We start from the raw sequence: 10,526 nt of genomic DNA on the forward strand, positions 1-10,526 counted from the left end.
AATTCATTTAGTTTTTAACCTTAATCCAGAAACTGAAGAAATGATAAAAATTTGCAAATGCAGGCTATCCTGTAAATGCTTGCACAGCCTTTATCTCATCAACTGTCTGCCATAGAGGCAGTGCTGTCTTAACGCATGGGGCCACCCAGGCCTCGAGAATAGGGGGACTTCAAAAAAATGAGTAGTTGAATTTTTCGAAAATTTGCCAGATAGGGCCTCAGAAAAATCACTTGACCTGGGTGTCCATAGCCCCCCGGGCAAGAAAATTCAGCATACATAGCCGACTGATTTAATGTATGTAATGTACATAGGAATATACGCACAGGAGTTTTCACATAGGAATGCAATGAATTGACGATCATCGTTCCCCCCCCCCCCCTCCAGAGTTTCTAGTCTATCTCTGCCAATGTTCATAGGGGTTCAACTGAGTTGTCTGTGAATGTCTCCTTCCTGAATACGGAATCAAGTATCCACTCTCAATGGTTTAAGTGAGCTCCGTGACACCCCCACCCCCTCACTTCCACACACACAAAAACAATGGTAGCATAGGCCCAGAACAAATATTGTTTATTTACACTATAGTGTGTCGAATCCCATTTTAACGAATACCATTATAGCGAAAATCTCGTTTTAACGAACACTTTTCTAATCCTTCAAATAAGTTTACATAGGAACAATGGTAGGTAACCTGGAATTCCTTTATAACGAAATTTTGATATAACGAAGTGATTCCTCCAGTCTCTTGGCATTCGTTATAACAGGATTTGACTGTATATATTTGCCCACCAAAGTACTCTGTCTAGGGTGACCTGGCTCCATTATGTGGGGGAGGCACTCTCGCAGAGAAAGGAAAATTTTTATTCTACATGAGAAATGTGCCTTCTGACTTCCCCCCCCCCCCCCAGACGGGAAGAGGTGGGGGACACATTCTAATTTTTACACCTGCGCAGACCTGTTTCTCTGCACACAGAATTTCGCTATCTGTTCTGAACGACAAAATAACGTGCTATACCTTATGCAATATATGGAATTTTTAGAGGGGGTACCACAGAGCAGTGAAAAGATTCACCAGGAGCCCCTAGTAGTCCTTCAAGCAAATTATCGAAGACATAAATTATGCTTATAAAAGATATTTAATGCAAGGAAGGGGAAAGGAGTCCCAAAAACTTTTTTTTGGTCCCAAACTAAACCCTGAACAGTGACAAAATTTGAAATTTTTCTGGTAATTAATTTAAAATATATATATGAGAACTGTGTACTGCAAACACTAAGTGGTGAACTGGAGCAGATGCCCCAAAAATTTCCTGAGGGCCCCACTAAAATAGTTGAAAAAAATCTTGTGTTTAATAATTCAATAATTTTGGTGTCATTCATTTGGTCTGGGCCCCATTATAAGAGACCTTTGCACGATATTACTGACTCAGAGTTTCAGGGTCCATAGATTATAAAAATGTGACAGTTGGGCAGGGGACGTATGATTTTTTCTTGTTTCGACAATGTTTAGTTGTATCACAAGGAATCAAAGTGGGAATTCTCATTTCACCTGTCCTCTACTTCATTTCTAGTTTTTTTTGTTTTTCACGGCTCCTATAAAGCCGGGTTTATCCTAGGAGCAGATTCTATGTGCCGCGCGCAACGTTATTCGCCCAGTGCAACACGCCGTCCACTCACCGATAAGAAAAGCAGTATGACTCTTCTACAGAGCGCAATACGGCTCACGACAGTGCTTTACGTCGGGCGTGCATGGTTGACTGCTTCTGGAGGAGTCAAGTGCGCCGCGCGTTGCCGATGTTCTCTTCTCTCACTGTGTTTTCCCTTCAAACCGGAACATGCAGACGAAAGAGTAGCTTATACAAGGCCATATACTATAATATAGCCGCCCTAATCTGATGCGCCCATCGAGCTTATATTGCTGGAGGGAGCATCCAGCCGCCCTAATCTGATGCGCCCATCGAGCTTATATTGCTGGAGGGAGCATCCAGCCGCCGCGACGGCATAGACATCAAATGCAAGGAAACCAAGTGACTCGGTGAAAACAAAGTTCGTTTGCCCATAGAAATGGACAGTTCGGTCTCTAAATATTGTGTTTCAAAGATTTAAAAAAAGGATAGAGAACTCATCTAAAGATTAAATTATTTATTTTATTAATACTGGAATCATTTCCTTCATTAATGCTGGAATAATTTCTTTTATCAATCCTTGAATTTTCCTTCATTAATTCTGGAATTATTTCCTTTATTGTTATTTCTTTCATTACTTCTGAAGTAATTTCTTTCATCAATTCTGGAATTATTTCTTTCATCAATTCTGGAATTATTTCTTTCATCAATTCTGGAATTATTTCTTTCATAAAAACTGAAATTATTTCTTTCATAAAAACTGAAATTATTTCTTTCTAATTATCTTTCTAATTTTGGAATTATCAATTTCGTCAATGCTGAAAGTATCCTCTTTCATTAATTCTGAAATTATCTTTAATTACTCTCGTGAAAGGAATGCCTCATGAGAGGAACAAATCAAAATTAAAGAAACATAGAAATGAATCGATCTGCCTGTTTTTTTTGCTTCAAAAAATACTTGATTAAAGCTGCGGAATTTCTTCAATGTAATTTATATGGGCCCACATAATTAATTTCAAAACATCCTAAACTACACTGAAGAAAACTGGTATACCTGCCTAATATCGTGTAGGGCCCTCGCGAGCACACAGAAGTGCCGCAACACGACGTGGCATGGACTCGACTAATGTCTGAAGTAGTGCTGGAGGTAACTGACACAATGAATCCTGCAGGGCTGTCCATAAATCCGTAGGAGTAAGAGGAGGGTGGAGATCTCTTCTGAACAGCACGTTGCAAGGCATCCCAGATATGTTCAATAATGTTCATGTCTGGGGATTTAGGTAGCCAGCGGAAGTGTCTAAAGTCAGAAGAGTGTTCCTGGAGTCACTTTGTAGCAATTCTGGACGTGTGGGGTGTCGCATTGTCCAAGGCAAGTCCGTCGGAATGCACAATGGACATGAATGGGTGCAGGTGATCAGACAGGATGCTTACGTACCTGTCACCTGTCAGAGTCGTATCTAGACGTATCAGGGGTCCCATACCATCACAGAGCCTCCACCAGCTTGAACAGTCCCCTGTTGACATGTAGGGTCCATGTATTCATGAGGTTGTCTCCATACCCGTACACGTCCATCAGCTCGAAGCAATTGGAACCGAGACTCGTCAGACCAGGCAACGTGTTTAAAGTCCTCAACAGTCCAATGTCGGTGTTGTCGGGCCCAGGCGAAGCGTAAAGCTTTTGTGTCGTGCAGTCATCAGTCATCAAGGGTACACGAGTGGGCCTTCGGCTCCGAAAGCCCATATCGATGATGTTTCGTTGAATGGTTTTCCCGCTGACACTTGTTGATGGCCCAGCAGATTGCTTCAATTTTGAAATTTTGGCGGATGAAATTTGTATTATTTCAAATTAGTTTATTTTGTGTAAATTATTATGGTTTCGTTGAGAAAATGTCAGTTGTAGCTTCCAAAATACGCATTCTTGTAGTGATAAAAATCGTAAAAAGTGGTAGAAAGCAGTTTTATTAATTTTATTCTCTTCATGCGTATCAAAGTAGTATATAATGGGTAGAACTCCTTAATACACGTATATTCGTATATGAAGGGGTCTTATAATGGGGCGCATTAGTGGTGACGTCACGACCGGCAGCGTTGATTCCAAACAAACTCTGCTGCGCGAGATTATAAAGGAAAACGCCATAGGACGTAGGTGAGTCTCTGTTTAAATTATTTTTCTAAAAAAAATATGATCAAATAAGACTTGTGAGTTCTTGAAATGGAAACTTCAAACTCTCGTGAACATGTGATGTGAAAAGTATAATAATAATTCGTTTTTAATTAGCTGTGAAAGCTTTTTATTTTTCGCGTGCTATGTTCACGTGCGTTCAGTCTAAGTTTGATTTGTTTTCATTTGTGTATCTACATTTTTTATTTTCAGGTATCTTCTCAAATATGGCTCGGAAAAGCGTGATAAAGTTTCATCACATACTTGACCATCAAAGAACCTAAACTGATAGAAAGAGGGGAAAATGCAGTGGAATCGGATCATGTCAGATCCATTTACTATGATGGAGATGATGAAATTAGCCTTCTTGCTCTAGAAGGTATAAGCTCGATGGATGCGCCACGCTAGGAAAACGCGTAGCGTGATTATGCAACACGTTTCTGCCGGTGCAAAATGGTCTAATTCGGTTCACGCGGAGCAAAAAATCTAATCCTAAGAAACTCCAGCTTGAAGCCGGGTTTTCCTAGGAATAGGTTTGTTGCGCAGCGTGAACCGAATTATGCTATTTCGCCCGACAGAAACGTGTTACATAATCACTCTGCGCGTTTGTGTTTTCCTAGCGGGGCGCATCAGCTACTCTGTCACTGTCGTCTGCATGCTCCGGTTTGAAGGGAAGGAAAAGAAAACACACAAGAGTGAAGAGAATATCGGCAAAACCGCGGCGCACGACGCATTTGACTCCTCCAGAAGTAGTCGGACAATCACGCCCGACGTAAAGCGCTGTCGTCAGGCGTATTGTGCTCTGTAGGAAAACAGTCATGCTGCTTTTCTTATTGGCGAGTGGACGGCGTGTCGCGCTAGGCGAATCACGTTGCGCGCGGCACAGGAAACCGTTCCTAGGAAAACCCGATTTTAGGTCATAAAAATCTGAATCGACATATAATTTTTAGCACCATAAAAATCCGAATTAACGTTTTATCCGTGGGTCATAAAAATCCGAATCGATGTTTTATTTGTGGGTCATAAAAATCCGAATCGACATTTCATCTTTGGGTCATAAAAATCCGAATCTAGGATTCACATTTATCGTCATAAAAATCCGAATCGACGTTTCGTCTTTGGGTCATAAAAATCCGAATCAACATTTCATCTGTGGGTCATAAAAGTCCGAATCGACGTTTCACATTTAACATTAATAAAATCTGAATCGACGTTTGATTTTTAGCGCCATAAAAACCCGAATCGACGTTTCACCGTTGAGTCATAAAACTCCGAATCAACGTTTCAAAATCCGCATCGATGTTTCACTTTTGAACCATAAAAATCCAAAACGACGTTTCATTTTCAGTGTTATAAAAATTCGAATCGACACTTCATCTTTCCGATCGTAGGGAACTGTTGTGAACGAATACTTCGTCTGTCGTCTGCTTCATTCTAGGTCCTTTGTTTTTGACGGTTCTTTGTGCTCGAAAGCCGAGTTTTCCTAGGAGCAGGTTTCCTGTGCCGCGCGCAACGTGATTCACCCAGCGCGACACGCTGTCCACTCCCCAGTAAGAAAAGCAGCATGACTGTTTTCCTACAGAACCCAATACGGCTCACGACAGCGCTTTACGGTAGGCGTTATTGGCTGACTCCTTCTGGAGGAGTCAAATGCGTCGTGCGCCGTGGTTTTGCCGATATTCTCTTCACTCTTGTGTTTTTATTTCGCTTCCCTTCAAACCGGAGCATGCAGACGACAGAGTAGCTGATGCCAAAGCCATATACTTTATATAGCCGCCCTGATCTGATGCGCCTCGCTAGGAAAACACAAACGTGTAGCGCGATTATGTAATACCTTTCTGTAAATGTTCTTGCGGGAAATAGTCTAATTCGGTTCACGCTGCGCAACAAACCTATTCCTAGGAAAACACACAAGAGTGAAGAGAATATCGGAAACCACGGGGCCCGACGCATTTGACTCCTCCAGAAGCAATCGGCCAATCACTCCCGACGTAAAACGCTGTCGTGAGGGGTATTGCGCTCTGTAGGAAAACAGTCATTTTGCTATTGTTATTGGTGAGTGGATGGCGTGTCGCGCTGGGCGAATCACGTTGCGCGTGGCACAGAAAACCTGCTCCAGTCCGTCACTATGACCACCACAGCGGCACTACTACTCAACTTTTTTTTTTTCACACCGAGCACAACTCAGGTCTATTGCCATAGGCAATTTACTACCGAGTGAGTTGTGCCGGAAGTGTAAGTGCGTGTACCTAACAGTCTGAGTGCGTATCTATGTGTTGTGTATGATTTTTCAGTGCTGCCATCTATATCTCAGAAGTGAAGTGAGTGATGTGTAGTGACTGAATATTTGAACTGTTTGTAGGACTGTTGCTCTCTGTGGCGAGACTTTTTAACGGGGAGATCAGCTCGCATTTGCGCCTCGAAGTTGGGAACCACAGAAAACCAACTTCAGCCGACTACCACTGTGGTGACGGTGGGGCTCGAACCCGGGTACCCGCGATGCGAGTCCGTCATTATGACTACTACTCAACTGTAGATGCACCTCGTAAACACTCCTCTGCGGAATTTCTAACGAATCAGTACATGCAAAAATGCATGTTCTCAGTTGTATGTTTGGCCCTTAACGTATTCATGTAATCAGAGCTGTAACTAGGATTTTTGCTGCCTGGGGCAAACATGAATTTGCCACATCCACAACTACAAAATTTAATCATTTTTATAACGATGTACTTTTTTTGCTCCTAAAATTGCTGCCCAGGGCAGTTGCCCCCCCCCCCCCCTAGTTCTAGCGCTGCATGTAATACAGAGGTCACAGACAAAATGCCTAACAATGTGGCTGGAAAAAAAAATATGGATGTCAAACACATATCTAAACTATCAAAATACAGCAACCCAATAAGAGCAATAAAAAACTAATTGAGATAAAATATACTGCCCATAAAAAATTATGGTTGTCTCATCTAAGCGTGGATAGCTCCATGATTTATCCCAATGTATTTATCATATTGCTTTTTAAGCGTGTCAATCATGTTAGAATTCACGACCCTTGGAGTTAAGCTATTCCATTTATACAAAGCCCTACTAGAGAAAAATTCCCTGCGACACCACAACCTAGGATTATCCTTTACCAATTGATACTGATGTCTCCTTGTCAAAACTGTTCATTGACAATGTATAATGACTCATGGTCCATTTTATCCATCCTGTTGAAAAATTTACACACTTCAATCATGTTCCCCCCCCCCCCTGACACATGCCCTTTTCCTATGTAAACATATTAAAACAATCACATCTGTCTTCCTAGAGATGAGCCTGTTTCTTGTTCTTACTGGTACCACCATCTGTCTTCCACATTTTGAACTGAAGATGGTAAATGCTTGAATTTTCATGTTATGTAAGTATTGTGTTGTAGGTCTGCCTACCTCTGAGGAACTCAAACTCACAACAGTCTCTTAGGCCAGACCGCTGTGCCATCCTGAGATCATCATGGCTGGACTCTAATCGTGAGGATCCAGGTTCAGACCCTGTGGACGGCACAGTGGTCTGAACCTGGGTAAAATCTACCTTTGTTAAAATTACCAAACCATGTCTTAAAATTTAATTCATGGGCACAGATTTCCATGATTACCGGTTTATATTAAACAGTCCATCGACAGTTACTTTTCAAATAGCCTACATGTGGGCTTATGTTTTACATGTACATATAACACAAGGTTGAAAGCCGCTGCTGGTGGTTAAGTGGTCATAGTGATGAGGACCCAGGTTTAAATGCCACAGTGGTGGTTGGCTGAAGTTGGTTTTCTGTGGTTCTCAACTTCAAGGCATGTATGAGACAGCTGATCTCCCAGTTAAAAAGTCTCACCACAGAGAGCAACAGGCCTAAAACAATACAATTACTCAATCATTACACTTCACTCATAGTTAGATAAATTTATGGCAGATGGGCAACACTACACATAACAAGCCATTACACAGAAACAAGCTTCACAACACACATTTCTCAGCATAAGGTCTTCAACCACTTAACTAAAAATCTCTTCATTGAGACAGAGTGTAGGGCCATGATCTGGTGAGGAGGAGGTTCAAACCTGGTGGGCGGCACAGTAGTGGTTGGCTGTGTGTGTGAGGTTGGTTTTCCAACTTCAATGTTCGAATGCAAGCTGGTCTCCCATTTCGTAGCCGGTCAATTTGTCGCGCTCAACTCGTCGCGCATCAATTTGTCGCAGTGCCAATTCGTCGCGGTACAAATTCGTCGCAGAGCCAATTCGTCGCGGTACAAATTCGTCGCAGAGCCAATTCGTCGCGGTACAAATTCGTCGCAGAGCCAATTCGTCGCGGTACAAATTCGTCGCAGAGCCAATTCGTCGCGGTACAAATTCGTCGCAGTGACAATTTGTCGTGTAACCAATTCGTCGGGACGTCAATTTATCGCAGAGTCAACTCGTCACGCGATCTGTATGTAGGTTTTTTGTCACATACGTGAAAAAATAAACATGAAGAAAAGTTTTTTTCCATCAAGAAATGCACACAGTTTATTAAATTTTTTTTTTGTCATTTCGAAAAAAATCATCGAAATTACATCGAAATTAAAATTACAATTGATATTAATGTTTTATTATTCAATTATTGTAAATGTTAAAAAAATCATTTTTTCTATGATAAAATTTTAAAATTCTGTAAAAAAATGTCGGTGTTTATGATATTCCCCAAATTACAGCACAGCGGAGGCTCTCTTTAAGTGTAAACTTGTATCTGTCCCATGTGGACTCGAGACTCCCACCAACATTAACCACTACAGTATCTCCACAAGAACCTGAAATAATTAATAATTTAATTTAATTAATATTTCATTTTCACCGGATAAGCCACACTTGTCGCTTTCTCTCGAGATTTCCATTACTCGTAGCGAGGGGAGTTGGGGCGCACACCGAGATGATAAATTGCGATCACATACATTTTCAAAATTTAATTTGCACCGGATAAGTTGCTCAAGTTAAAAACTCAAAAAATCCAACCAATAAAGTTCATAGGTTACATTCGAGCAAATGCAACCGATAATCTTATTGGTTGAATTTTTCAAGTTTTATAAAAGGACTTTTAGAACACTTTCATAGTGTAATGCTAGCCTTAGATATATTGTCGGTAAAAAATTCCTCAAAGATGTATTCTCTACATGGCAGATACATATTCAATAGTGAATTAGGGCCATTCAAGTATTACGTAAGCAGATTTTCAGCCATTTTTGACCCCCTCCCCCTTGTCAGCAAAAATCAGCAAAACACTGACCCCCATCCCCTCCCCTGTCAGCAAAATTTCACCAGCAGCTTAGAATATTTCATATCTTCAAAAAGGGGTGGTTGATGACGTAAGCGACCTTCAACCCCCCCCCCCCCCTCCGCCATCAAAAGTCAACAAATCCGAAACTCCCTCCCCGATCCTGACGTAATACTTAAATGACCCCTTAGGCAAATTGTGCTTTGGGATGGGCATTGATCCTAATTTATCATCTTGGTGTGTTCCCGCAACACCCCTCGCTGCGAGAAATGGAGATCCCGCCAGAAAGCGGGAGTGCGGCTTATACGGTGAAAATTTAATTTTAAAAATTTATTTTATCATAACTTATCTATCATCTTCGTGTGTTCGCCCAACGCCCCTCGCTGCGAGAAATGGAGATCCCGCCAGAAAGCGGGAAGTGTGGCATGAATACCATGAAAACTGAATTTTGAAAATTTATTTGATCGGCGTACTGACTCTGCGACAAATTTGTACCGCGACGAACTGATTCTGCGACAAATTCGTACCGCGACGAACTGATTCTGCGACAAATTTGTACCGCGACAAATTGACTCTGCGACAAATTTGTACCGCGACGAAATGACTCTGCGACAAATTTGTACCGCGACGAACTGACTCTGCGACAAATTTGTACCGCGACGAGTTTGTAGCACGACGAATTGACGCTGCGACAAATTGATTGCGACGAATTGTCGCGCGACAAGTTGATCGCGACGAATTGACCTAGACCCCTCCCATTTGAAGTAGTTTCTCCGCAGAGAGCAGGCAGACATAACATGAAAACTCATGATGAATCTCGACACGAATAACTGAAACAATATTTTTTGAATTCCAAATGTATTACCCTATGATGTGGCAAACTTTTCAGGATGAATCTTTATTTCTAAAAATCACATATCGAAGATAAATCTTAGTTCATTTCAGAAATAATATAAAACACAAAACTACGATATCCTGGAGTTGAATTGAAATTTTTTGGTATTCAAAACTAATTTTTTTCGACAATACAACAGACATGTTATTCAAAATTGAACAAATTTTAATTTGCAAATTTTATATTCTCGATAAACTTATAACATTTTATAAGTTTCAAAAACTACTTAAAGATACCATCTTTTAAAATAAAAAAAACTTTCATATCAAAGTGACAAAGTATTCGTTCGATAGATCCCCTTGATATAGGCTTATTAGGATTGATCAAATAAAACTTGTGCTAGAGTATTTAGTAAGATGAAGGAAAAGAAATATCTGATGGGTGCAGCAGAATTAAGCAATCTGTAAGGAAGTTGGAGTGCACTTGAGTTTCTGAGAATAAATCATCCTGCTTGCATTCAGACGAACATGTGATTGCTCGAGGAGAAGGACTATGGTTGGTCCGTTACAATGGCACACTAGGCAACCTGCGCCATCAAGACCAAACGACCCAACACATTTCAGATGTGTGATTTTGT

This window comes from Pholcus phalangioides, unplaced genomic scaffold (assembly GCF_987345545.1).
Source record: "Pholcus phalangioides strain wild (caught in Gottingen) unplaced genomic scaffold, Ppha-v1.0 ptg000042l_1, whole genome shotgun sequence".
In the NCBI taxonomy this organism is placed as follows: domain Eukaryota; kingdom Metazoa; phylum Arthropoda; class Arachnida; order Araneae; family Pholcidae; genus Pholcus; species Pholcus phalangioides.